The sequence below is a fragment of the Symsagittifera roscoffensis genome, chromosome 8 (assembly GCF_963678635.1).
Source record: "Symsagittifera roscoffensis chromosome 8, txSymRosc1.1, whole genome shotgun sequence".
Classification (NCBI taxonomy): domain Eukaryota; kingdom Metazoa; phylum Xenacoelomorpha; order Acoela; family Convolutidae; genus Symsagittifera; species Symsagittifera roscoffensis.
This window is the reverse complement of record NC_087069.1, coordinates 38,368,439-38,396,417: the sequence shown is the minus strand read 5'-3', so window position 1 is coordinate 38,396,417 and position 27,979 is coordinate 38,368,439. Positions and strand designations below refer to the sequence as shown.

General features: G+C 33.2%; 1 long non-coding RNA gene across 1 annotated transcript; it reads left to right on the top strand.

Annotated features, from left to right (window-relative positions):
• The first annotated feature begins 21 nt into the window (after positions 1-21).
• On the top strand, positions 22-27,559 carry LOC134852825 (uncharacterized). Its single transcript, XR_010164299.1, has 4 exons — positions 22-105; positions 434-473; positions 26,387-26,511; positions 27,469-27,559. It is a non-coding gene; the product is annotated as an uncharacterized LOC134852825 (long non-coding RNA).
• Positions 27,560-27,979: the final 420 nt, after the last annotated feature.

Here is a 27,979-nt window from a genome sequence, read left to right as displayed (position 1 = left end):
TTATCTTATTCAAACATTATCGCTCTATTGAATTGAAAAACAGGATTCATTTCCGCTGTCATTTTTTCGGCTCAACAAATAACAGATTCAAACTTTTCAAAACAGGTTTGTTTTAACAACCATTAGCAGGGGCTTTGGTGAGTCCAAATTCAGAGTGCATTGTTTTGAGATCCAGTTTCTAGCGCCCTCTTATATGAATTTTTTGTGCCAAAAGCAAACACTTTTTTTGAGTAATTTTTTTGTTTTGTTTTTGAGCTTGCAATTTCCACAAGACTAGTTTTTAGTTGCATTTTTTCCCATTTAAATTTCGCTGTTCGCTTATGTTTTTTTGCGACTCAAAAATAATTCCACAATATTTTTAAATCTAAACCGTCAATTTGAATTTTTTGTTCAACTTCCAGTTTTTGAGCGGCTTTATTACTTTTCTTTTCAGAAGATGACTACCACTACTACGTCCTCTGGTTCATCAACAAGTATTATCACCTTTTGTCATGGAGAAAACTAAATTTAGACAAATTGAGTTTAGTTTTATGCTTAAGAACAAAAAATTCTAAAAAAGTACCAAATAATTTTAAAAATCACTCTGATTGGTCGGGGTCTGGTGCAAACATTGGATATGTCAAACATCCGAACTGAAATAAGAATTATGTTTTAATAGGTCGTTTGAGTTTCAAAAACAAGATATGATTCAATTATCCGATTCCAACTTAGCCGACTCTCGGTTTAAGGTAGCCGTTAATGTCCTCTGAGTCCTACCCTCTGTTTGCAAACTCGCAAAACGTTGGCACGACAGCGGTGATCCTCCTTCAATCGATCAGTATCGCATTTGTTAAACGAACGTAGGGTAGAAATCAAGTCCTTGCCCTATTTTTGAAAAATGTCAGATGTTTGACCTAGTAAAGCTGTTTGCGGATGTTTGCAGCACTTTTTCTTTTTTCGGATGTTCGACATATTGGATGTTTAAACGGTACCCGATTGGTCCATATGAACAAAAAACATCATGAAACACTCTTTTGAAGGCCATTAAAACAGTATAAAACAAACATTTTACCTAATGATTTATTAAACAGACTAAACAGTTGTCTTAAACAGACTAAAAAACAAGTGACCCCATTATTTAGCCCTTCCCCACATTAACATACATTGAGTGGGGGGATAGGAGGTTTTTCAGCCAACTAACTGTATGTTGAAGTTAGTATTCTAAAATTTTTCAATGTGGCACGCTTTTTTTTCTCCTTACCGTTCAGATTTAGCTTTAATCAAATTAACTTTTTGATATCTCATTACGAGGCCAAACTGTCTACTGGATAGGCGCCCAAATTTGTGTCTGTATGTTACTGGACTTCAGAAACTAACCTTTAAACATGTTCCAAAATATCAGTGGATTCCACTTACAAAACTTGTCGGCATATTTCTTGTGTCGCGGATTCCGCAACAAGCGAAAATAGCTAATTGTTCTGGATTCCGCAACTGTAAACGCATTCCGCAGAATGTACGTGAAATCCGCAAATGTAAGTGGATCCCGCAAACTGTAAGTGGATTCCGAGTATTGTTTATCAATAAACTTGCATATGAACAATTAAAAGCTAGAGCTGGAATTCTTATCTTTAACCATGCGGAGTTTAAAAGCAAGGACTTAAACATTGTCAGCGGAAACCACCAACAAATTTTAAAAAATTGGTTAACTAATTCGGTGGATTTCACTTTTAGTATTTGGTATACATATCCCAGCAAACAAATTTTAGGATCACAGTTGTGGAAACACAACAACGAAAAAATTCGTTATTTGGAGTCATTGGGTTGAGCGTGTTTAGAAACACAACAAACAGCATAATTTTATTTCTTAGACTAAACTAGCACAATCAACTTCGAAGTTTTCAACTTTCCGAGTCGATTAAAGTTTTATCGTTTGAAGATATTGCATTTAAATATCTGGTTATAGGAATTGTTCTCCTAATAATATTTGTTAGGTAAACTGAACAAAAATTCAAAAATCTTGGACAAGAAACTGCTGTCAGAAAACTGTGTGTAGATTATTGCTGAAAAACGGATGTTGAAGAGATGATTTGAAAGCTCAAAGTAATCAATTAAACATTTTTACCATCAGCATTTGTATCCAAGTTTATTAGGTTCTCCTTTTTGGTCCAAAAAACGGTAAAATTGAATCCAATATCTGCCTTTTTGAGAAAACTAAGACTTTAAGGTTTTCTCTTTGAATATGGTACAAAATTGCTTAGATTGCAAATAGTGAATTGTACAGTGATGATTTAAATTAACCAGACAAAACGGAAAAATGTTTTAATTTCGAAAAAAAATTTCTCAAACTGGATCAAGATAAGACAAAAAGTGAAGAGAACAAAATTTGCTTAGAATTTTGCCAGGGTTATTATGGTGCAAGTTTTTCTTCAAAATTCTCAACCAAAAACTTACTCCAAAAACAAGTCATTTTGTCTTTTTTAAATTAATCAAGAATTACGCTGAAACCTCTTTAATAAAAGAAGAAAAAATTCTTACACACGAAGACTCTTACTTATCCCAACAAAGTTCTTGAAAGGTTAAACCTTCAAAAATTTGCGCAAATTGTTCAAAATTTGTTTTTGAGCAAAGATTTTGGGTTTTATAAAGTAAAAATCACATTTTTTCCTGACTATCAAGCAAAATATCAAGCATGTTTTCTCTTCTACAGGCTTTTAGAGGGTTAGCCCTTCTAAAACTTTGTTGGGCTGTGTAAAAGGCTTCTTGTGTTATATTTTTTCATCTTTTAACAAAGAAGTTTCAGCGTAAATATTGATTTTTTCAACAAAAGCCAAAACGACTTGTTTTTGGGGTAGATTTTTGGTTGAAAACTTTGGATAAAAAATTAAATCTGGTAAAAGTATAAACAATTTTTGTTCTCTTCACTTTTTGTCTAACCTTGATCCAATTTGAGAAAAAGGCGTTCAAAATTAAAACATTTGTTCGTTTTGTCCGTTTAATATAAATCATCACTGTACATTTCATTATTTGCAATTTGAGCAATTTTAGGCCAAACTCAAAGTGAAAACTTTAAAGCCTTAGTTTTCTCAAAAAGTCAGATATTTGATTCAATTTTACCGTTTTCTGGACCAAAAAAAGAGTCTAATGAACTTGGATACAAATGCTGATGGTAAAAAGGTTTAATGGATTACTTTGAACTTTCAAATCATCTCTTCAACATCTGTCTTTCAGCAATAATCTACACACAGTTTTCTGACAGCAGTTTCTTGTCCAAAATTTTTGCCATATTGTTCAGTTTTCCTAAAAAATAATATTAGGAGAACAATTCCTACAACCAGATATTTAAATGCAATATCTTCAAACGATAAAACTTTAATCGACTCGGAAAGTTGAAAACTTCGAAGTTGATTGTGCTAGTTTAGTTAAAGAAATAAAATTATGCTGTGCGTTGTGTTTCTAAACACGCTCAACCCAATGACTCCAAATAACAAATTTTTCCGTTGTTGTGTTTCCAAAACTGTGATCTTAAAATTTGTTTGCTGGGATTGTATACCAAATACTAAAAGTGAAATCCACCGACTTAGTTAACCAATATTTTAAGATTTGTTGGTGGATTCCGCTGACAAAGTTTAAATCCTTGCTTTTAAATTCCGCATAGTTAAAGATAAGATTTTTAGCTCTAGCTTTTAATTGTTCAATGCAAGTTTAATGATAAACAAAACTCGGAATCCACGTACAGTTTGCAAGTTCCACTTACATTTGCGGATTTTCCGTATTTGCAGTTTAAGCAATTTTGGGCCAAATTCAAGGTGAGAAATTTTGAAGCCTTAGTTTTCTCAAAAAAGGAAGATTTTTGATTCATTTTTTCTGTTTTTGGACCAAAAAGGAGGGCGTAACAAATTTGGATACAATTTTTGAGGGTAAAGTGTTTAATTTATTAGTTTGTGTTTCAAATCATCTCTTCAACATCCGCTTTTAGTAAAGTCTACACAAAATTTCGCCTAATTAATCAGGTTACCTAACAAATATTATTTCGAGACCATTTCCTATAACCAAATATTAAAAAGCAACCTCTTCAATTGGTAAAACTTCAATCGACTTGGAAAGTTAAAAACTTCAAAACTGATTGTGGCAGTTTCAGTTTAAAAATTAGTTTTTGTTTTTAAAAGCTGGCGAATGTTTCAAAAATGATTTAGTTTCCTAAAATCTTTCAATTAACAGTCTTCTTTGCCGCTACGTATAGTAGAAAATGATTCACTTTGTGTCAAAAACTTATCAATGGGACTAAATAGATAGTCCCCGTTCAGTATGACATGGTTTCTGAACTTAATTAAATCATCGCCTACGAGACAGTAGAATGATATATTAGGTTTCGGTTTCATCCGCAATATCAGCTGGACATTTTCCAACTTTGCTTAAACGAAAAATGATCTTTAAAAATGTTTTTAAAGGTTTTGAGCTTAAGGCAGTGATTGATGCCTTTACAATGGCTTACAATTTTTTTCAATTTTTTTCTGAACAAAAAACCACACTTGAGCAAACATTCCTAAACATGCCTATTTTAACGTGGAAGACAAGAGCGGAGCGGAGCATGTCTTAACTTTTTTTCCTGTCACCTGTGAAGTTAGTCCAAATGGTATAAGTCAAATTGTAAATATTATAGCTAAGATACCCGGGTTAACAAAAAATGCTTATTATACAATTTTCTTATATGAAAAAAATGCTTATCATACTCTTTCATACAATTTCATAGAGCAAAAGTAAGTGTATGAAAATAGCAAAATAGGCATTTTTTTCCAGAATTGAAGTTGTATGATAAGTGTTTTTTTTCGATATTATGAAATTGTATGATAAGCATTTATTCCATAAACGAAAATACAAAAAAAATTATTTCGAAATTTCATGTTTCAACCGAAACACTAACCAAGGATTTTTTCTCATAGGACAACCCAGAGTATAACTGGCAGTTACCACGCAGATAAACTGCATTAGGTGATATAGCCGTAAAGTTAGTTTGATCATTTTTACATGGAATTGTATAGTAAAAAATTAACTTTTTGAATATGACTAGATAATTTTTAATTTGAAAATTTTGATGGTTGAGAAAAAAAGGCCTGTTTTTCTACAAAGTTATTTTTATGTTAGCAATTGAAACAAAAGATAATAATCGTGTTTACAAAAAAAAAACACTTTTTTGTGATTTTGGGATTTTTTGGGTGAAAAACACATCCTGGACTACGTTATAAACACAGAAAGTCAAATTTTGCTTCCAAATTTGTTTTTCGTAAAATTTATATTTTAGCACAAAGGCAAGTTTGCAGCCAAAAACAAAGAATTAAATTTTTTTGCCTCAGATTTTTGTTTTTGTTTATGAAAAAATTGTATTATCAACATTTTTTTACTTAAAATTTTAAATCATTTTTTAATGACCAGAAAGCTTCAGAAGAGGCAAGTAGACCAAAAATGTTCATTAAAAATTTTCAAAACAATTTTTAAATTTGTATGAATTTTTTATGATAAGCATTTTTTCCATAGTTTTCATATATGAAACTTTATGATAAGCATTTTTCTTCTTCGGACGTCAACCCGGGTAATTTAATAAAAGTCGAAGAGTAATTAATATAAATTCGCATATTACTTCGTTCGCATAAAAATAGCTAAACCCCCAAAAATGGGGCAAATTACTTAATAATCTTTACAGTAGTATATGAGTGAGGTGATCAGGGGGGGGGGGGGGGTGGGTGGAGACCCCCATGTATTAAGATAGGGAATAGAGTATCCGGTCTCCAAGCTATGTATTAAGATAGGGAATAGATTTCCAATGTATTAAGGTAGGAAATAGGTTTCCCATGTATTAAGATGGTAGGTTTCAGATGGTAAGTTTCAGAAAAAGTTTTGGCGCCCGAATTTTTTAAGATTCTCTACACCAATGCGATAGGTTATAGATTTTTTCATTGTATTAAGATATGATTTTTATTTTGTTTTAAACCCTTAGAGTTTAAATTGAAAGTGTCTGAAACTATGCTGAAACCTAACTGAAGCTTCAAAGAAGAAATAAAATTTTTCAGAAAAAAAATTAAATTACTCTAAATTGTTTTATTACTGTTGAAAAGTTGAAGAACATATAAATCATTGTATGGTATGAAGTTTTACTACAGTTTATAGAATAAACTTACAAATTCAAGGGCTTAGTATGTATTCCGTCATTAAGTACCTCCCTTTTCGGGTAAAAGTAACTGAGTCCTTTTTTAGTTTGTTCATATGTTCCAACTAAATGGTTGGAGGTTTTGAATCCGCGATTGGTCGACTTCAAATTTACAGCTTCGTCAAGAACTCGTCTGTATTTAGACATTGATCCATCCCCAGTGTCTTCTAGCGTTCTTTTGTTGAGTCTTTTGCTGCTAAATTTGAATTTGTCGCTCTTACTATCATAGCAGTAATACGTCTTGCTGAACAGGCACAACATTTCAGTACAGCGAAATTCTTCTTTGAATAATCCAGGTTCTCGTTTGTCATGCTTTTTGTGAACAGCGCAGCATGTACGTGGAAAAAATTCTTATCTGCATCAGCTATAAAGTCATCTCTACAATCATTTCGACGATTAAGTGTCCACTGAGCTTTCTTCTTTGGTAATATACAATCGTCCAGGTTATCTTCTGCTAATGCTAGATACAAAGAGTCCGTATCCATCTCCAACTCCTCGAATTTATTCTCATCGCAATACTTGTGGAAGAAGTTGTAGTATAACTCCAACATTCTAAGTTTGGCGTATTGAAGAATGAAAAAACCTACAATAATTGGTTCTCTATGTTCAATTGTTGACTTCAATAGTTCTACTTCATATAAGTCCTTTTTCACAATATTCAATCGCTTGCAAAACTTCTCATTTATTGCTTTGTGTGTCTTCTCATCGCCGAGATATTTGGTTATCGTGTGTCTGGATCTGTCCATAATTTGATAACCGTACGAACTGTTACCGAGAAGCTTCATCGTCTCAGCAACAACTCCAGAATGTGGATTCTCGTCTCCTTCTCGTCGAGCATCAACAACAGATTGAACAAATTTGTTGAACCATTTCCTTGGTGTGTACTCAACAAATCGATAAATTTTTGTACTTTGAAGTCCAAGACTTAAATAGAAGTTAAGAAGTGGAGTGATGATTGTACCATTTTCTAATTTAAAACTGGAAATCAACATTCGTTGTGGGTTTTTCAGCAAATCGTTTTCTTCGGCATAGTTTTTCATGTACTCTCCAATATCATTTCGGGAGACGTCAATGTTTTTGAATATTGGAGGAAAATTTGAAAATGTAGGCTTCAACTCGTCAGGAACTATTAAATCGCATTGCACATAACCAAAAAGAGATCTGTTCTTTATTTTTTCAAGTAAAGAATCAGTAGACAGAGGTCTTTTATAAGGAAAATTTGTCTTGACATGATTCTTGATTGACGAATCTGTTTTGAAATGCTTCCACCACTCACACTCCCACATTTTCTGAATTTTGTAACCTCTTTCTTTTATATACTCTCGTCTCAACTCATCCATTTCTCGCTTCTTATTTCCCCTTTCAATATCTTGTTCTGACAACGATGGACGGGTTTCTTGACATGAACAGAAATGATAGTAGCAACCCATAGCTTCAAATACTGTTTTACAGTGATCACAGTAACCATCAACATGAAAACAGTCAATTTTTTTCTGCTTTCCGGTTGTGTAAAAACTCTGAATTTTACACTCTGGTCTCAATTCTTGATAAAAGGACATAACCATGTTCTCGAAATTTCTTGTTCTGTTATTTCTAGCTTTAAAACGATCAGTTTCAGAGTCATACTCCTATCTTGTGTAAAGTCCGGTTGGCATCTCTTGACACATTGAGAATGGATATAATTGGCTAGCGTCAATTCCAACAATTGTCTTACAAATATTTGACGAGTTACGAATATAAGTTTGATCGACAACAGTTTTTCGCGTAAAAACTATTGATGGACCACCAGTCATGTCTTCTCTAATTTTCTCACATAAATCTTTATTTCCTTCAAAGAACGGGTAAAATTTGTGATTTGTCGACTTGTGTAAGCAGATATTTGCAAGATTTGGAAGCGTGCATCCCAGTTTCAGCATGTCAATTCCCTTATCATGGTAAAACTCTATCAATTTTTGCATAGCTTCAAGAGTAGGAACAACATCTTTGTTGTTGTACCATCGTAAGAAGTCTTTGAAAGTAATCATGCTTTGTTGTTCCCAGATGTTTTTCAAATACGAGTAACTTTCAAAACCTGTAGGTGGAATTGATTGAATACGCAACTTTTTCAGCGCACTTTGTTGATCAAGTCCTCCATTAACCAGTTTTTGGTAATCGTTGAAATCTTTCTCGAGAGGGTTGTGGTTGCTCAGTTTGCTGAAAAAGGCTTCATATGGAGGCAACTCCGTACAGTCAAGCTTGTCTGGACTGTCAAACCATTCGTAAGGGAAAAAACCTTTGGTCTCACTTGCTTTATAAGCTTTCAGAAACGAATCCAATGTTGTTGCCCCTCCAAGAAGTTTCATTATGTCCAAAAACTGAACATCTCCAAATTTGAATGATATGAAGTCATTTGCTTTTTTAATGACTGTTGGTTCGATTTCTTTGTCACATATAAGGTATGGAATCAAATAAGATTTGATAAGGTTCAGATCGTATCTGCCGCTATTGAAACCGAACACCGGTAAGGTATTAACATAACGCTCTAAATGCTGTTTCAAGTCGATCAACTGATGTTTTTGAATTCTCAAGAATTGTGTTGACATGTCATCTTCGTCGCCATCCTCAACACATTCATCTTCATAATCGAAGACTTCTAGTCTTTTAGTTGAAGTTCTAGCATTAAGCTTATCAAAGATCTTTTTGACTCGATCATTGACAGTGTTTTCGATTTCTTGATACTTGGTTCTCATTTGTAGTTTACTTTTTTCAGCCAGAAGTTCCAAGCTGGAAACAAAAGAAATTATTAGAAGTTCTGGATCTTTTTCACACAAGAAAATTGGAGCATCTTGCAGATTTGAAGATATTGATACGGAAATAGGGACATGTTTTCCAATCCAAGTAGTTGTTTCAGTTGCTTTCAATTCTTCTGTGGGAACACAAATCGATTCGAAGTCAAAAACTGCAACATTGCTAAATAATTTCTGACCTTCAGTGTAGGGAATGTTGAAGCCATCCAATTTCTCGAATATTGTTTCCCGTAGTGTGTACGCATTTTTGGGATAAATATGTCGCACTCGATCTTTACAAGTTAGAAGATGTCAGTTGAAGTTGTCTGATCTGTTGAAGAAACAGTCACAGCTCGGACATCGAAAACACTTGAAGAAAGAATCAATATCATTCGTGTGAATAAAATGGTTGTTGAATCTTAGCAATTTGATCGTTTTTTCAAATTTTCCAATACTTCGCCTGGCTAATTCTCCAACATATTCTCCTTCTTGAATATCAAAATCGTAAATGAATATGTTTCGTTCAACTATTCCCTCTACAAGAGGTAAATCATCGATTGACACTCCACAAAAATTCTTCGGATCGTATCCAGATTTTGATATAAACTCTGTAAACAGCTCAGATGTATGAGCATCAAGGTTACTATGACCATACAAATACATTGTTAATGCACGGAAAAGACAAAGATGATCTTTGTATGGTTGTTTATCTTTATCCGATAAAAGACAGTTTACTGAATGGTTTTCCAGTAAAGGTTCAGGCAACACAGAGTCTGGACATCCCATTGGGATGTTTTTCAGTAGTGCAGCAAAAATAGTAACATTTGTGATCAACTTGAACCTCCACTTTGTGTTCTGACGTTCTTGGGTGCATTGCTCAACGATATCATACTTTTCAACTTTTCCTTGGATTGTAATCAAATCCGCTTTAGTACACAGTAAATGCGATTTTTCGAACAAAGTATTGTTTTCGTGTGCATAGTAATACCGATATTCTCCCGTTTCGACATTACGGAGAACAAATCCAAGAGCAATATTGATTTTTGCAGCGGAATCTAGCTTGTTGAAGACTTCTTCAAATTTCTCGTTGATAATCTTGGTATCTAACTTTGACATTTGAAAGTTAAATACCTTATGCCTCCCATTCTCTATCTCAGTGTCCACCAAGAAATGCTGACAAGCACTCAACTCCTCTTTGAGTTTCACTCCATCTTCCCCTTCCCCCTCCACAATCTTGTTCAAGTCTGCCACGGTATCACTTGGTTTCCGTTGTTTCACCCCATGTTCTTTTCTCCGATGTTGTTGGAGAGAGTAGTAACTCGGAAACTCCTGCTCACAAGACGAGCAAACCGTTGATTGCTTGGAAGTTGATGGAGCATGCTTTTTGGCCACGTGATAATTCATTTCTTGTTTATTGTAAGTGAAATACTTACAATCAGGACAAGAAATAACCCCTGCTTGACAGCTTTTGCGGTGTCGAGCCGCATGTTGACGAACATACATGTTTCCACAATCCCCACACTGCACTTTCTCGTTTCTATTCAGCGACGGCATCTAAAAATGGGAGAATTTTTAGGCATTATTGTAAAGCTGTTAGTACTTGGCACATATCAAATTGGGAGATTTGAAATGTTCCAAAAAATTTAGTAAAAATTTTTTTTACTTACTTGTTAAAAATATTTGAAATTTATTTCAAGTAGTTAATCAAAGTATAGAGCAGTTGCTTTTAACGTAAAAGAAAATCAGAATGAAATAAGTTTTTTTTGCTTTTTATTAGAGAAAATCAACTAATCAGAATTGAGTATTTTTTTAGTAACACTGTTTGTTGGAAATCAACCAATCAGAACTCAGCGTTTTCTAAAAGTGAAATGTTTATTTTTTCTAAAAACCTTAGTCATTATTTGAAAAATGTCTATCAAAAAACATTTGAGCTTCCTCGAGTTACTTTATACGAAAAAAGAAAAATTCCAATTGATTTTCTTATTGATGAAATAGATGTTGACGCTTACTTTTTTCATAATTTTTTGGACGTCTTTATTGTACAAAATAGAGTTATCCGACTAAGTAAAGGTCTCTTCAGAGAAACTTACTCAATCAAAGAGTTTACTTTTGATTCACATATTGTGTATCAAAGTTTTAAATTTACGGCTGAATTACACCTCACAAGGAAAGAAATTTTGTTTATTCTCGAGAATTTGAAATTGATCAAATAATCGTACGATAATATATCAAAAACTTTTTTAATCCCCTATCCAAAACCCAAATTTGTAAAAACACTTCAGCAAAGTTCTTTATTCCTTCATTTCCTTAAAGATTTTCAAAGTTCAAAATCCTGCTTGATTCGGTTTGGAATCAGATTTCCAGAAATCTGCTTTGAAAAATTCGTCAACTTTGAGTTATCTTCCCAGATTTACATCAAAATCAAAGAACTTGACTATCAACTCAAAAATCAACAATTTCTCATTGATTACATACAAAAAATTCAATTAACTTGATGAAAAAAGTTGCAGAGATGTTACTTTTATTACTTTTCTTTCTTTTGTTACTTATATCAGCAATATTTCTTATTTTTACTGCAAACAACTTTTGGTCATTTATTTTTGCTATTGCTTTTGTGTATATTTTTACTTATTTGGAAGATTTAAGTCCTTAAAAGAGTCTTCTGATTGGATACGACAACTAGAACAAAATTGAACGTTTTTGTGATTGGAAACGACAAAATCCAAAATGGAGCTTTGTTTCCGATTGGATACGACTTTTATCCAAGAATCCCATAAAAGGAAGCTGAAATCTGATTGGACACGACTACAATCCAAATAAGGAAAATCAATTCTGATTGGTTAAACCCACACAGTCGAGTTGAAGGTACCCCTCTCTCTTAACTAAAAATCATTTTATTTTAAACTTAACTACCGTCAACTACCTCCTCTCTCAGCTCTAAACATCCTAATTTCAACTTATCTTCCGTCATCTATCCCTCTCTCAACTCTTTTATTTTTACTCTTGTACTCAATTTATTGCTCAAAATGATCTTCTCAGTGCAAAACAGCAACCTCATATACTATGTAGAATTCTCACCTGATCTAGTACAAATTCAAGTGCGAGAAACAGTCTCTGGAGTTTTTCTGGCACGAATGGATATCCCAATCCAAGTCTGGCACATGGTGGAAGTGATGCAAAGGGATTTCAACGAACATCATATGATGCAAGTTCCCATCACAGAGAACCAACTTGGAACAATGCAAATGATGGGGGAAGTTTCTGATCATGTGGGAATGAGTTATCCCGAGATTCCGGACTCAAGATTTGTGGCTCAACCAGTCGACGACTTCCTGTTTCCTTGGGAGGAGGTAGGATCAGTCGAAAACCCAATCACAATAGATGAAGATGAGGGATTCTCAGAAGCAATGACTCCTCAAAACACTCCTCCACAACAACCACCAGCAATCGAACCTCGTCCAGCTCTGCGTTCTATAGAGAACCTCCAGAACTCTTCTGCTGCTCGACAGCTCTTTGATTAAATGTTTTTGTAAATAATGGTTGTTTGGTTTTGACTTCGTTTTCTGTAATTAATTTCTTCAATTTCATTTTAATTATGAGAATAGATGAGAGGTTCAAGGTAAACCATTGAAAAACAATTAGAACTTAGTTAAGTGCTCCGAACTCGCACACATGTAAAAAAATTTCGGAAAAACACTAGAAAAACTGTACACAAGTAAAAAGATAGCTAATTGATATTGCATCTTGTACACACTTAGCCTTTTGTAGAAAAAATTGAAACATTTTTCGCATTTTATCGAAAAAAAATGAAACACTTTTCGCATTTTATCGAAAAAAGTAAAACACTTTTCGCATTTTGTTGAAAAAATTGAAACACTTTTCACATTTTATCGAAAAAAGTAAAACACTTTTCGCATTTTGTCGAAAAAATTGAAACACTTTTCGCATTTTATCGAAAAAAGTAAAACACTTTTCGCATTTTGTCGAAAAAATTGAAACACTTTTCGCATTTTATCGAAAAAAGTAAAACACTTTTCGCATTTTGTCGAAAAAATTGAATCACTTTTCGCATTTTATCGAAAAAAAGTAAAACATTTTTCGCATCTTCTCAAAAAGTTGAAACACTTTTCGCGTTATGTCAAAAAAATTGAAACTTTTTTTACAACTTGTTAAAAAAATTGAAATGTTTTTTTTTGCAACTTTTTGAAAATCAAAACAAATATTACATCTTTCTTACATGTTTGAAAATTTTTTTAACGTTTTTAACGTTTTTTAACGTTTTAACGGTGATTTTTTTTCGGTAATTAAAGTTAATTTTGTAAACATATGAGAGAAAATAAATGGAATATCAGAAGATTTTTATTGAAAAATTGACATGATCACTATTTACAAATCCATAACCATCAATAAAACAGTCAATTATTTTTAACAAATCATGTTCATATTTTGAGTTTTGTACTTAACGAACTCTTTCTAGAAAAGCTGAACCAATAGTTTGTGTGGAAGCTAGTTTCTGGTTAGAACATAAATAGTGACGTTTGAATTTTTTGCGTAACAGTCTTTTCTTTGCAACACTTGGCATTTTTTCTGCTACTTTCCATTTCAAATTGTGATGAACAGCTGGATCAAGTTGATTGAAAACTTCGCCAGTTGATGAAATAACATTCGAATAAAATCTGTATTTGTACAGAGTGTAAAGACAATCGATAATTTGGTTTGTGAAATGAAAATTACCCAATCGTTGTAAAATTTGATCGAAAGATGAACCAATCAGAAGTATGTGGAACTTACAATTTTCCACAGAACAGTAAGAATTGTGGGTAGAGACACAAAAATTATTGGTTACTATATATTTTTCGTAAAAATCACTGGAAACGGAAATAAATAGCGATTTTTGACAATACTCTGAATAAAAGCTGGGAAGAGCTTGACACATAGCTGCAGCCATCTGGAACAATGATTTTTGCTGAAAATTGTGGATTTATATAGGACACCTACACAATTCCATATTTGGAAATTTCCCTCAAAAATTCCAATTATAGCTCTATTTCCTTTTATGGTTCAGTGAATGACTCATATTGTTTACTTTCAATTTCGCTTAATCTCAAATTCATTTCTCTCATTTCTCTACATCTGATCAGTCTGTTCTTCAAAAATGTACTCAACAAAAGACACAAGTCCCAATTACATTGAATTCTCAAAAAATCAAACAAGAATTGGGAGATTTGCTTGGTCCCAAAAATCCTACAAAGGCAAAATTTATTTTGAACCCTGCTTTCAACTATTCAAGAAAAATGAGTTGGGACAACTCGAAAAAAGACAGCAAGTCTATCTTGGTGAAAAAGAAGGAGAAGCAATCTCAGCAATTAGAAATACTGTTATTCACGATGCTGAAAACCTTGGACTCGTTCCTATATTGGAACTCACTTCTGACAAAGAGTCAACTATGGATCAGGAGCTTGCCAACTGCAACAAAGTGTATGACATAGCAACATACAATAGAAGACAAGTTTGTGTCACGATCAAGAAGTACAATATTAACAAACCTCCCTACATTCAGATTCGACTGTTCACCGCAAAAGAGAATGAAGCAATGAAACAAGTTGCCTATGTCAACTATACTTTGAACGAATTCAAAGAACTGTCCCAAATTTTGGGAGACTTTATGTTTGTTGAGAACTATAATGTACAAAAATTTGTGTTATTTATGTTTTTTGTCTTGTAATTTAACTATTTATCCTCAAAATCATTTTTCATTTAGTATTGGCGTTGAACAGTATGAGTTGGAATATTGGTTTTTCAAGAAATTTACTCTTAAAACTTCACAATAAATTGGGACTTTTTCATATTGTTCTAGAAGAAAAATCCCAAAAAATTTCACTAACAATTATAGAATCACAAAATTTACCAAACTTGCAGAATTTGGACGTAGACTCACAAATATCTCACTTTGAGTGGACTCTGCATAATGGTAGAAGAAAAATTCGCATAGGATACCGATCTGATACCAAAAAAATAGATCTTGTAGAATATCGTAGAAATGGAAATCAATGGAAAAATAATCAATCTTTACAACTACAAAGAGAAGAATATGATAAATTAATTGATATGCTTCCTTCAGTACTAGGTTATGTAGAGACCTTCAAAAAATCTTGTATCATTATTGACGAATGTACTGTAGAAAATGAACGTACAGAAATTGAATGAAATTATAAGAGTTTTTGAGATTATTAGTCAAGATTTCTCATCAAATACAAAAAGAAAAAAATTATTTCTTTGTACCTGTATTGTTTTGGATCCGGACATAAACTTAAAAGAAATGAACCAAAAATTTCCTTTTGGAGGACTTATTGGATACAGAAATTCCTGTATGGATTACTTTTTTGCAAACTCCAAAATTTTTAGACTACATGCAATTCTACATGTCTCTGCTGGATCTGTGAAATCTCTTACAAAAAAAGGTCCTGGATATTGTTATGTTGCACCTAGTCTCCCCAGTTCATGCTTTCTTGGTCACGTGACTGGATTATTTTTCTGTTTATATGTTAAATTATTTGCTTCATCAGTATATGCATTGTTTGATTGTTAATCATTTTTAACAAAAAACTCCAGAGAAATCAGTTAACAGAATGAGTCTAGTTGTTTTGGATATTGAATGTATCGAAAGCAAAATAGTGAAAGAATTAGGAGTTTATAAGGATGGACAAACAGAAGGATATTCCTTTCTTCCTCCCAAAAAATTCAAACCAACATCCCAATCTTTTTGGTGTACACAGCACCTTCATGGAATCAATTGGAGCAGTGGTTACGAAAAATATACTGAACTTGAAAAAATATTGAAGAAATTAGAAGCCACAGACACGGAATTTTTTGCAAAAGGTTATGAAAAATGTAAGATTCTATCAGAATTTTTGGAAACAAAGATTATTAATTTGGATGACTACGCTTGCCCTAAAGTTCAGTTTGTGATATTCAAAGATGAAGAATATGATTGGAGGTGTAGCAACTACCCATTTGGTCATGCAAAAACTCTTCACTGTGCAGAAAGAAAAGCATTTGCATACGGAACATGGACTCGATGTTTTTTTAACAAATTGTAAATTATATTATTCTTAATGTACTACCATTTTCAAACCTTAATTAAATTTCATTGTCAATTTTTTCTTTTTAGAGTTAAGATGGTCGATCAATGTGACAAGCCCGTAAATTTAGGAGTTTTTGTTTTCGATGAAGAAAATCATGAACGAAAATCATGGAAATTGTTTGGACGTACATGTAATAGATCTCTTTTAGTTTTTTGTGCCAATTTTTTGTTATAGTTTTGTTGCTAGTATGTGCAATCGTTCGAATTATGTTATCCACAACATGTGAAGAAACAACAGTTTGGGTAGCTATTTTATCAAGTACAGTCGGTTATATTCTACCTTCTCCAAAGCTATGAATAAAATAATATCTACCAAAGAACGAATTTTTATTTCCCTAGTTGGACCAAGTGGATCTGGAAAATCGCATCTTATTTTTGATTGGTTGAAAATTGGAACTTTTCAACCAGCTTTCGACAGAATTTTTTATTTTTATCAACATTATCAACCTCTTTAAAGTCAAATGCAAAGAAAAAACCTTAAATTTATTCAAGGAGTAGATTTTGACCTGATTGAAAATCTCCCCAATAATGGAACTAAGTATTTGCTTATATTTGATGATTCTTGTGAAGAAATTTCAAACTCCAAACAATTTGTAAAAATTGCTACTGCGGGGAGACACAGGGGTCTGAATACAATATACATCAAACACAATTTATTTCATCAAAGCAAATTAGGACGAGATGTAGAGTTACAAAATACACACATAGTCTTGTTCAAGTCGCCGAGGGATGTTTTACAAATCAAAACATTAAGTCAACAACTAGGTCTAGGATCTCAATTGAAAGAGTGGTATCAAGATGGAACATCCGTTCCTTATGGTCATTTACTTATTGATTTAACCCCAAAAACAGTTGATTCACTTAGGTATTGCACTAATAGTGGCTCAGTTCCAACAAAATTTTACTTACCAGCTGGAATAGAGACAAATTTTTTGGACGATGAGTACACAATACGTCTCTATTCTCCCAATATTTCAAAAATTTTCCCTAAGGCTTCGAAAACAATTCATTCTCAATTGCCCAAAAGATTTCATTCAGTTTCTGAGCGAGTGTTTAGTAAACCTATTAAGAGGAGAGCTTCGAGATCTTCGGAAAGAAGACGTAGTCAAATATTGAAAAGAAATTTCAGAACTAACACAAAAAAGAACTCCTCTACACAAAAGAAGAATTATTTTAAGTTCAACTAAAGGGTTACAATTGATATCTATCATCACCCTTTTTGTCATTAAACGATTGACATAGTATGGAACAGTTTGTTTTAATTCCGTACTCAGTTTATCAATCACAAAGTACACTTCCAAGAAAACAAAAATAGGAACAAAAGCAAGAAAAAGAGGAGATTGTACCAAAAAATTTTGATTCTGTTTACAGTGCTGTAAATGCGAGGTTAAAAACGAGCAACAATAAGCATAATATTGATTTAATTTTGAATTCTCCTAGTGTTAAAATCAGCCAGTCAGACAATATTATATTGGATAATCGAGATACAAAAGAATCTATTGTAGACTTTGTGTGTGCACTAAAGCGAAAAAATATCGATTTCCCAGATATTTACTTTACTATTTTGGAAGCAACACATTTTCCTCCTAAACTTGTTATTAACAAGAATGCCAAAGCAAAAGATAGAGGAACTTGGATCCCTTTCAAAATCTGAAAAGGTAAGACTAAACAGATTGTATTCTAGGGGCAGAGCTGCGTACGGTTCTATTCAAAACTTGAGTAAAGCGAGTGGTTTATCAAAAAAGAAGGTAGAAAAGTTTTTACAAACCAAGACATCGTATACAAAATTTGGTTCACCAATCAGGTCTTTCCGAAGACTTCAAGCGTTTTTTTAAATATATCAATGAAATCTGGTGTATGGACTTGGCTTTTGTAGACAAGTTAGCTAGTCAAAACAATGGAGTCAAGTATTTATTAGTTGCTGTAGATTTTTTTTCGAGATTTGTCAGAGTTCAAACAATGAAAACAAAGTATGCCAAAGACACTTTACAAGCTTTTAGAAAAATGATTTCTCGAAAAAACACTCCTGAAAAACTTTGGGTTGATAAAGGAACAGAATATGGGGGAACTTTTAAAAAGTTTTGCAAGGAGAAAGACATTGTAGTTTACTCAACAATGAGTGAAACCAAAGCTGCATTTGCAGAGAGAGCAATTCAGTCTTTAAAACATATAATATATCGTTACATTGAAGATCATGGTGAAAAATTTATCCCCAAATTGCAGCAATTTGTTTCTACATTGAACTGCCGCAAAAATCGATCAATTGGAAAATGTCCCAGAGATGTGAAAAACAGTGATTTTTTATCAATATTGTATAACAAATCATTCAAGAAATATACTTAACAAAAATTCAAAATTGGTGATAGAGTTAGAATTTCGAAAAATGATATTCCGTTCCGAAAAGGATACAAGCCACAGTTTACAGATGAAATTTTTGAAATTTCGGCAATATCTACAAAAAAACCTCCAACATACATCATCAAAGATTTCGAAAAAGAGGAAATTCTTGGAAAATTTTATGAAAAAGAGCTTAGAAAAAGTTCTGATTAAAGGTATATCATTTTTAAACTAAATTTTTACCGATCAGTTGTTATGGATTCTTTCACTATTGAGCTAGTTTCTAATGCTTCTTTTAATTGTTATCCGAATAACAGTCTTAGTTCCTTTACAAATTTTCTACCGGAACAAATACATCTAAAAGGAGAATGGGAGGTTGCTATTTCAGAAATATCGTACCCTTCTTTGTACCAAAACGTTACAGAGGGAAAGTTTACTTTCGTAGATGGACGAGAAAGTCCTGAGGAAAAAAGAAAAATTCAACCGATGCATGTTGAACCTGGCTTGTTCAGTATTGTTGATATAGTTGTAGCCATGAATGACAAAGTTCGAAAACGTATAGGAGCACAAAAATATGAATATAACGGAATTTATGTATCAGTAGATAAGATTACACAAAAAGTTGCCATTCATTTACCTGAGGATCAATCAGTGTTTATAATTCAAAGTGCTGATTTGAGTCACATTTTTGGTTGTGATTTAGAACAAAATCAGACAGGTGTTATAATGAAAGGAAAAGGACCACATTATCCTCAGTATTCTTACGACATTATAAGAATACATTCCTTAATGATTTATAGTGATATTATAGAATATAATATAGTAGGCGATACAAAAATTCCATTACTGCGTTGTATTCCTTTCATTTCCAAAGTAAAAAATGGAAACATAATATCTACAGGACAGTACATGAACTATCAATCCTTCACAAATCTACAATTTAAAAAATTATTAAAAAACTCATTCCACAGCATAAAAATAGAACTAAGGGATACTACAGGTGAAAAAATTCCTTTTGTGTCCGTAGGAATTACACGAGTTGTCCTCTTGTTTCGCAAGATTTCGGATAATCATTTTTGATTTATACTTCATACGAAATGGTTGCTCAAAGTTCAGCTAATTTCCCTATTTTTCGTGGACATGCAAGGCAGCGTGGAAGAGGTTTTGGTGCTCTTGCACAAACTCTTGGGAGAACTGCAATTCCCTTCATTAAAAAATATATAGTCCCAGCTGCAAAAAGAATCGGAGCAGATTTATTTGAAATTGCTGCTCCAGAGATTGGAGAAGTTGTCAGTGGACAAAAAAAAACTCAAAACGTTTGCAAAAGATGTTGGAACAAAAACAGTTCGAAAACAGCTGGGAGGTGGAAAAAAGAAATCCAAGCTTAGAAAAAGAAGAACCATTTCTCAAAAGAGTAGTTCAAAAATCAGTCGCTCTCGCAAAAACATTTTTGACAAAATAAAGTGAGTGTAAATCAAAGTAGTCATTTTCGGTACGGAGCGTTTACAAATTCTTCTTTGGAGATTTTTGATAAAGTCCCAGTTTTGGAAACAATTATGTCATCTTACTAGTCATATGTTCTCTAGATGAAAGCAGTATTGAGTTTGAATTTGAAACGGATCGTAATCTCTACTTGGATATGCGTGATACCCATCTTAGCTTAAAGCTTCAACTATTCAAAGGAAGATTGTTTGATGCTTTCAAAAAAGAAAAAGCAGAACATAAAGCAAAATCGGAGGAAGATTCAGATGAGGAACCACAAACTTACTTAACTTATATAAACAATCTACTACATTCTCTATTATCCAACTGTGAAGTTTATTTTAACAATACAATGGTTTACAATGCCAATGGATTATATCCTCATAAGGCACAGATATCGAACGAATTCAACTCGTCAGCAGTGAGTAATAAAGGAATTCTTGCTTGTCATGGATACAGTTTTGAAGAAAATCCTGATGCATTTGATATGTATCCATCCACTGATAGAGCAAATTCCTTGGGAACAGGGATAACTTTTTCACTCTATGGGAGACTCGCCATTGATTTGTTTACTTGCGAAAAACTGTTGCTACCAAATACCAAAGTTCGAATTAAACTTATTCGAGCTAGACCTAATTTTTACATGTTATCTGATAATCCAAATGTCAGTCTGAAAATAGTTGATTGTTCACTGTTGACAAGATGAATTTTAGTAGCTGAACCTAATCATCAATATTTGCAATGGAACCTGGAAAGGGAACCTGCTCATTACAATTACATGGAAACTATAGCAAGAACCTTTATCATTCCATCTCGTCAAAACCAGTTTATTCAGGAAAATGTTTTCAATAATGCCCCAATCAGAAGGATAGCTGTTGCAATGAATACAAATTCCGCTGTTGCGGGATCTTTTTATGAAAATCCTTTCAATTATCAACAATTTCATTTGAGAGAACTAAGAATTATTCGGGGTGGAAGAGCAATTATTTCATTAGATACAACTTCCCTTTGTCGACCCTATGTTACAACAATGAAAGCAATGCAGTTTAACGAAGATTTTTCAGCTCTTCCTATGGAAGATTTTCAAAATCACTGTATTCTAGTTTTCGACTTGACTTCACTACAGGATGCCGCTGAATACTTGCATTATCCAGAACTTAGTGGAGAAAGCTTGAGATTAGAAATGTTTTTCCAATTTCCCTTGGAGCAAGTAACGGAAGTGATAGTCTTGGGATAAAAACTATCAAATATTCAAATTGACAAATTCGGAACAGTCGCTAAAAATGTTTAATTTTTTTGAGTTTTCAGGTTCCTATAAAAATATTGTAACTTTTTTGGGACTTTTCTTTGTTATTATCTCTGTACTATCTATATTGTTTTTCTTCAGACCTAAAGCTCCAGAAAAAATAGAGAAGGAATGCTGTTTAGTTGAAAACCCGAGACACTTCTTCAACCTAGACTGTAAAACAGTATTCAAAAAACTTTGCCCACTATATAAGGCTTGTGTATGGGACTTTGTTGATTCAATTCCTAAATGTGTGTAAGTCATAATTCTTTCTTTTTTTAACCTAAAGTACACTATCAAACTATCAATTTCATTTTTAGCTGTAAATCAGCCTACAATTGCAAAGATGGATAACATCTCACTTTTGCAAATTATTGAAAGAATTCCAGAGCTCAGGTTCAAGTACATGGGATCATACCCTTCTGATACAGTACCTCAACTAACAAAATACTCTTTTGCAATTATTAACTCAGCCCCAAGCAATGATAGAGGAGAACACTGGATTATGATTGCTCGAATGAATAAAAGCTACTACTTTGCAGATTCTTTGGGAAGAAAGAGATCAACTTACCCCCTTTTTGACGAAAAAGTTTCGACGAATGGTTCCTCGAAAGCTACAAAAGACTGATAATTTGTGTGGTTTTTACGCAATTTATTCAGCGTTTCTCCTTTTTAAATTCTTCCAAAAGAACTTGAATAATGTTCATGATGTGTATGTTTTGAATTTTATCAGTAATTTCATGTAAAAGTGCATTTTTTTTTGTAAGTGTTAATTTTTGCAGTAATTTTACTATACGATGTAGTGAATTGTTTGATTATTTATGTAATTTAACTTTTTAAATTCCTTAGATTTTTTACGAAAAGCATCTTAGCAACTAACCCTTTGATGAAATACGGAGAATGATGATGGAATATGGACGTTGTAGTCCCCCAATTGAAAGATTTAACGATAGAGTAGATAAATTTACGAAAATTGTAACCAATTTCTAGTAAATTGTATAATTTTCTGAAAAGTTTACTCTGAGAAAGATGGAAAAATTATTACACAAAAGTATCAGAACCAAAAAAAATGATACTATGTTTTTCTCAGTGTAAACTTTTACCGTGGCTGAGCAATTGATAAATTTGGATGATAATTTTTTGGAAAATTTGGAAATTTCAAATAATTTTTTTGGAAAATTTGGAAATTTCAAAGAATTTTTTAAAGATTAAAGACAAAGTGATAAAAGAGAACTGAAATGAATCGTAGCAAGAAATATGACAGAATAAATAAACCAGTTGAGGTAAAAATAAGTTAGATAATTATGTGAAAAAAGATAAAATTAACAAGTGTAATGAACCTGTCATCCGTTCTCCAGATAACCTGCGGAAAAAAGATTAAGTAGGATATAAAAGTAATCAACCGTGAGGAGCTGTCAAGATTCCCCTGATATCCCGTGGAGCGGAATAACTAATCTGTCAAAGATAATCCCCTCTTGACAATTTTCCCCAGATAACCTGAGGGAAAATAAATAACATGAAATAAGAATTTAAGATTCTTTCGAGAAAAAAAATATTCCGTGATATATTAGTTTATGATCCCATACTCTAAATCGAAACTTAATTTTCGTCAAAACTTATCATCTGAAACTTACCATCCAAAAAAAATTTTTCATTTTTTAATAAAAAATTGTTTTTTCAAGATAAAAATGTATTTGCAAGTAAAACTTAAAAAATTTTCAAAAAATTTTCTGAAACTTACCTTCTGAAACTTACCATATCGAATTTTTGTAAAACAATATAGTCCTTACATATCACAAATCGTAGAAGTTGACTAAGAAACGCAAGTATTGGCAAAATCGAGCTCAAAAAATTCGGGCGCCAAAAATTTTTCTGAAACTTACCATCTGAAACCTACCATCTTAATACATGGGAAACCTATTCCCTACCTTAATACATTGGAAATCTATTCCCTATCTTAATACATAGCTTGGAGACCGGATACTCTATTCCCTATCTTAATACATGGGGGTCTCGAATTTTTGTAAAACAATATAGTCCTTACATATCACAAATCGTAGAAGTTGACTAAGAAACGCAAGTATTGGCAAAATCGAGCTCAAAAAATTCGGGCGCCAAAAATTTTTCTGAAACTTACCATCTGAAACCTACCATCTTAAAACATGGGAAACCTATTCCCTACCTTAATACATTGGAAATCTATTCCCTATCTTAATACATAGCTTGGAGACCGGATACTCTATTCCCTATCTTAATACATGGGGGTCTCCACCCACCCCCCCCCCCCTGATCACCTCACTCATATACTACTCTTTACAAAATAATATCGATAGGGTAAAAAACTTATTAGCCAGTTAGTTGCATAACAGTTTGTCCTCAACAGATGCCTTTCAGTCAGATATAATAGGTTAGAGTATATTCATAATTGACTTCACAAAATTAAAAACTTCCCGAGAAAAAAAATCGAAAAAGAAGGAAAAGCGACAGTAGGTTAAAACAGAAAAAAAATGTTATCCTGGAATTTTTTTTTCGATTTAAGAGTTTAAATTAATTTTGTTGGTTTTGGGAGAAATAACGAAAAAGAATCACAAACACAAACGTAACAGAAAACGAGTACTAACGATTGGATGGCCATAACTTTTTAGGTCAACCTCTAGCATATACAAGTGCTGTTATATGTCGAATAGAGAACACAAGCAAACTCTTGATAAAAAACTTGGTATCGCGTTGACTACTTCTCTACACGCGCCAAAAGCTCGGCTGAGTTAATTGCGGCGATAATAAAATACATGCGATAATAATATATTTCTCTGGAACTATTTAGCAATTGCCCTCCCCCTTTTAAGAAGGGGGGGCAATTGTTAAGTAGATTAAAGTAATGAGTTTTCGTGCTATTTACTGCTTTTATTAATAAGGGTGTCAATTCTTAAGTAGATATCAAAGGGAGGGCGATTGTTAAGTAGATCCATTTCTCTTTGTGTGTGCTCAAGGAACCAGAGCCCCGTATAGCATGTACGTGGCTGGGGGTAGGGTATTCTACTGTTGGTCAGTTGGGGGGGGGGGGGGGGATTGTACGGTTGATCCCGTCATTCTATTATATTGCTATCATCAAATTTGACTGTTGGCTGGCACTATTCCGGTTTGTGTTGGTTGGGAATACCAAGTGGTCATCTCATTTAGTTTCGGTACCAAAAAAATCAAGAATGTTCTCAAAATGTACGGATAACTCAGATTTTGGTGTCAAAAATTTAAAATTTCCACCCACTCACGGTGTTATTTTTCTCACACCAGCGTTTTTGTTGAATTGTCAAATTATTGTTCCGACTTTCAAAGAAAGTGCGGAAAATTTTTGCCTGGGGCTGAGATGGTTTTTTTATTCAGTCAATTTTTGTCTTTTTAAGTAAAGCTTCTTGACGGAATTCTTTTTTACCAATTGTAAAAAATTGTTGTGCGGAGCTCAAATTTGAAAATATGCTGTACTTGTGATCTTTTTTTTGTGTCAAGAATAGGGGGTAGAAAAATTTTGAATTTGACAATTTGGGATAATTAACGCGCGATATTTACTGTTCTTACTTACAAGCGTAGGCGACGGATAAGTAGGTTCAAAATTAATTGTATGCCAGCAATTTAGTCATATTCAATAACAAGACAGCTCGTATAAGGACAAAGCCGTGAACGTTCCATTCCATCTGCCTGTAAATGGTCAGGGATAGTGTTTGGATAATTAAACCTTTTTAGGAAAACTATGAATTTTAGGCTGATAATATCAAAAAATACGTGTTGCAACTTTAGTCGTGTTTGGAGTTAACAAAATCAATCTGCCGCCTCACTTCAATTTGGAACGATTTTGTAGTGCGGGATATTAAATCAGTTTTGGCATAATTATGGCAGGTAACTATAGTGGTGTGCACACTCGGAAAGTCCCATTCAGATCAAGAGAGCGAAACAATAAATACGAGGTGTTCAACACACCCTTTGCATTTTACATTGCGTATGGGGAATTAAGTTAAGAACAAGACTGCTCGTATCAGGGCGAAGCCCTGAATGTTCCGACTGCCTTTAAGGTTTATGGAGCAGCAGTAATAACATAGGAAAATTAAATGAAATAAAATAAAACGAAAATTTTTTTTTCTAAAATTTGAAATTTTTTATTAAGACCATTTATCCACGGGGGAAAGGACCAACACAAGAGCTGGGTAATGTTGCCTCACCCTCAAGCAACGAGCAAAATCATCCCCCCCCCCCACACGCCATATAAAGTACAAAAGAATAGATTTCGCTCCTAGTAACAAATCAATTATGGCAAATAAGCTTCGTTCAACCAATTTGGAACGATTTATAAGGCGGATTAAATCTCCGCTTACGCGTTCATAGCGCGAATTATGTCGCGCGTTAATTGTCCCAAATTGGTCAAAATGGCCAAAATAGCAAACTTTAAACCCTCATAACTCTACGAAAAATCATCACAGATGAAATATCTTTTCAAATTTAAGCTCCAGGACACTAATACCTTTTGAATGATATAAAAAAATTCCGTCAAAAATGGCTAGTTAAAAAGTCGAAATTTGTCTGAAGAAAAAAAACGAGCACAATTATTCCGTTACTTTCGTATCGCAAGTCGGAACAAAAATACGATTTTTAATCGTTCAATTATTGCGTCAATTATGTGACCAAAAAAACTTTTTAATTGGACTCAAAATGCAGTCGGAGCATTCAAGGCTTCGCCTTGACTTACGATCAGATCAGTCCTGTAAACCATATGAACTCTTTGATGAGTCGTTGAAAACAGTTGAAACTTAGTCCGACCAATTTTAACGCGCAAGTTGTAGCAAAAACGTAAATTTTTTTAATCTTGGAAAAAGCTTCCTATAAGGATTCTGAGCTCCCTTGGGCGGGCCGGGTTTTTCCTTTTGTTGTTCTTGGATATTTTATAAAGACGAAAAGTTATGGGTATTTGCGAATTATGAGATGTCTACAGAATGTTTTGAAACTTGATGATACGTTCAATTATTTATTATGGAATGTTTTTTGCGCCTTTTTTTCCGGTTAATAAAAAATTTTCTCATTTTGTGCTAAACAATCTCATGCAAAAGCTGATTTCAAATAACCGGATGAAACGAACAAACTTTTCTACTAAAAGCGAGGTACAATGATAATTTAACTCTTCTAGTTTCCTTCAAAATTCAAACCAGGCCATGGATGTCTTCATGGATTTTACAAGGAAGATTACGACTCTGTAGTATGCTTCAAATATGAGACGCACGACCCAATACGTATTTACTTTGCTTCATTCACAGCTCATTCGGCTTTCTTCCAAGTGAGTTGTTAACAAACTGATTTTAAAAGTGTACCCAAGTCAAACTTAGTATTTTCTGTTTAATCTACATACTTTTTCAGAATAAAATCAATCTTAATTATATATACATGCTTTGTTCATAATTAAACGGATCCTAATTTCTTTCTGTTAGTGCGTGTTTTTCCTGGAAATAAGAGCGCGCTACTGAAAGTTCAGTTTTTCAGAAAACCGGAAGTTTGAATAAAATTTACCACAAGCAATTTTATAAAAGTAGTTAGTTACTGTAACTTTAGAAATTAAAACCGCCACGCCCATTAAAAACTGAGTTTTATTTAATTTTTTGATTCAATGTTGCCCCAAGAATGTTATTTTTACTACCTCATATTTTACTACCTAGCATCGCATTTTTTGTAACGCAGACAATTATTCAGAAGAAAAGCCCAAAAACTACTAGACTTTTCAAACCAAATTTTGTCCGAAAACCCCGTTTTTTGGCGCGGGCTTCCATCTTAAAGTTAGTGTTTTTTGACGAGAAAGGCTGTTTTAGAAATATATTTGGGTCAATCGGCCAAAACTTGGGTGGTAGGCCAACAAGCCGAAGGACCAACAAACCGAAAATAGAATTATTTTTCCAACAAACCCAAAACTATTATTGTTATGCAGCATAACAACAGATTGTCATTGTTGTTATGCAACTGTTACGTAATTCTGACGTAATTTACGGTATTTTGATGCAATTTGGGCTTCAAGATATGGCGCTTTAAAGACATGGAGGTTTTGTTGATTATCCACCGAAAATTGATGTATCAAGTGGGGAACTCTTTGGGTGGTCATAGGGTCGAATCCCTGAGTTCGCTTTACTTGCCGTTTATGAAAATTATTATTTTTTTGAAATGCCTTGTTTTTGACAAAAACGTTTTATCGATTTAAAAGACTCGATTTCAACATGAGGGGAAAACATTGCTATTGTGATTTCAGATACCCATCAACATTCTGATCAATCTCCTGTGCTTATACTGTATATTGTCCTTGCTCGTTGTGCAGGAGTTGAAATCAATTCAGTTTTTCCTGTTTGGACTTCAATCTGTTTTCCAATTGATTGCATCAGCGGCCTTTATACTGGAATATGTTACCTGGTATTTGAGGTTCTTTTACGATTCCTGCCGCAACAACATGTTGGAGACGTTGAGCTCTGATGATATTTCTTCCTTAGATATAAAAGTTTGAATTTCATTGAAAGTTATATGAACGTTTTTCTTTCGTACCCGCACCGAGCTCCCATGGATCCTAATTGATTATATTGTCATTATATAGACAGTGTCTATGAAATTACAAAATAATCGATTATAATCGATTAAAAATGGATTATAATGATACTATTTTTCTAAGCAAAATAATCCGAATATAATCGATTATAATGGATTATAATGGATTATAATCGATTATTTTTGAAAGAAAATGAAACTTGTTTTTAAAGCAAAATAATCCA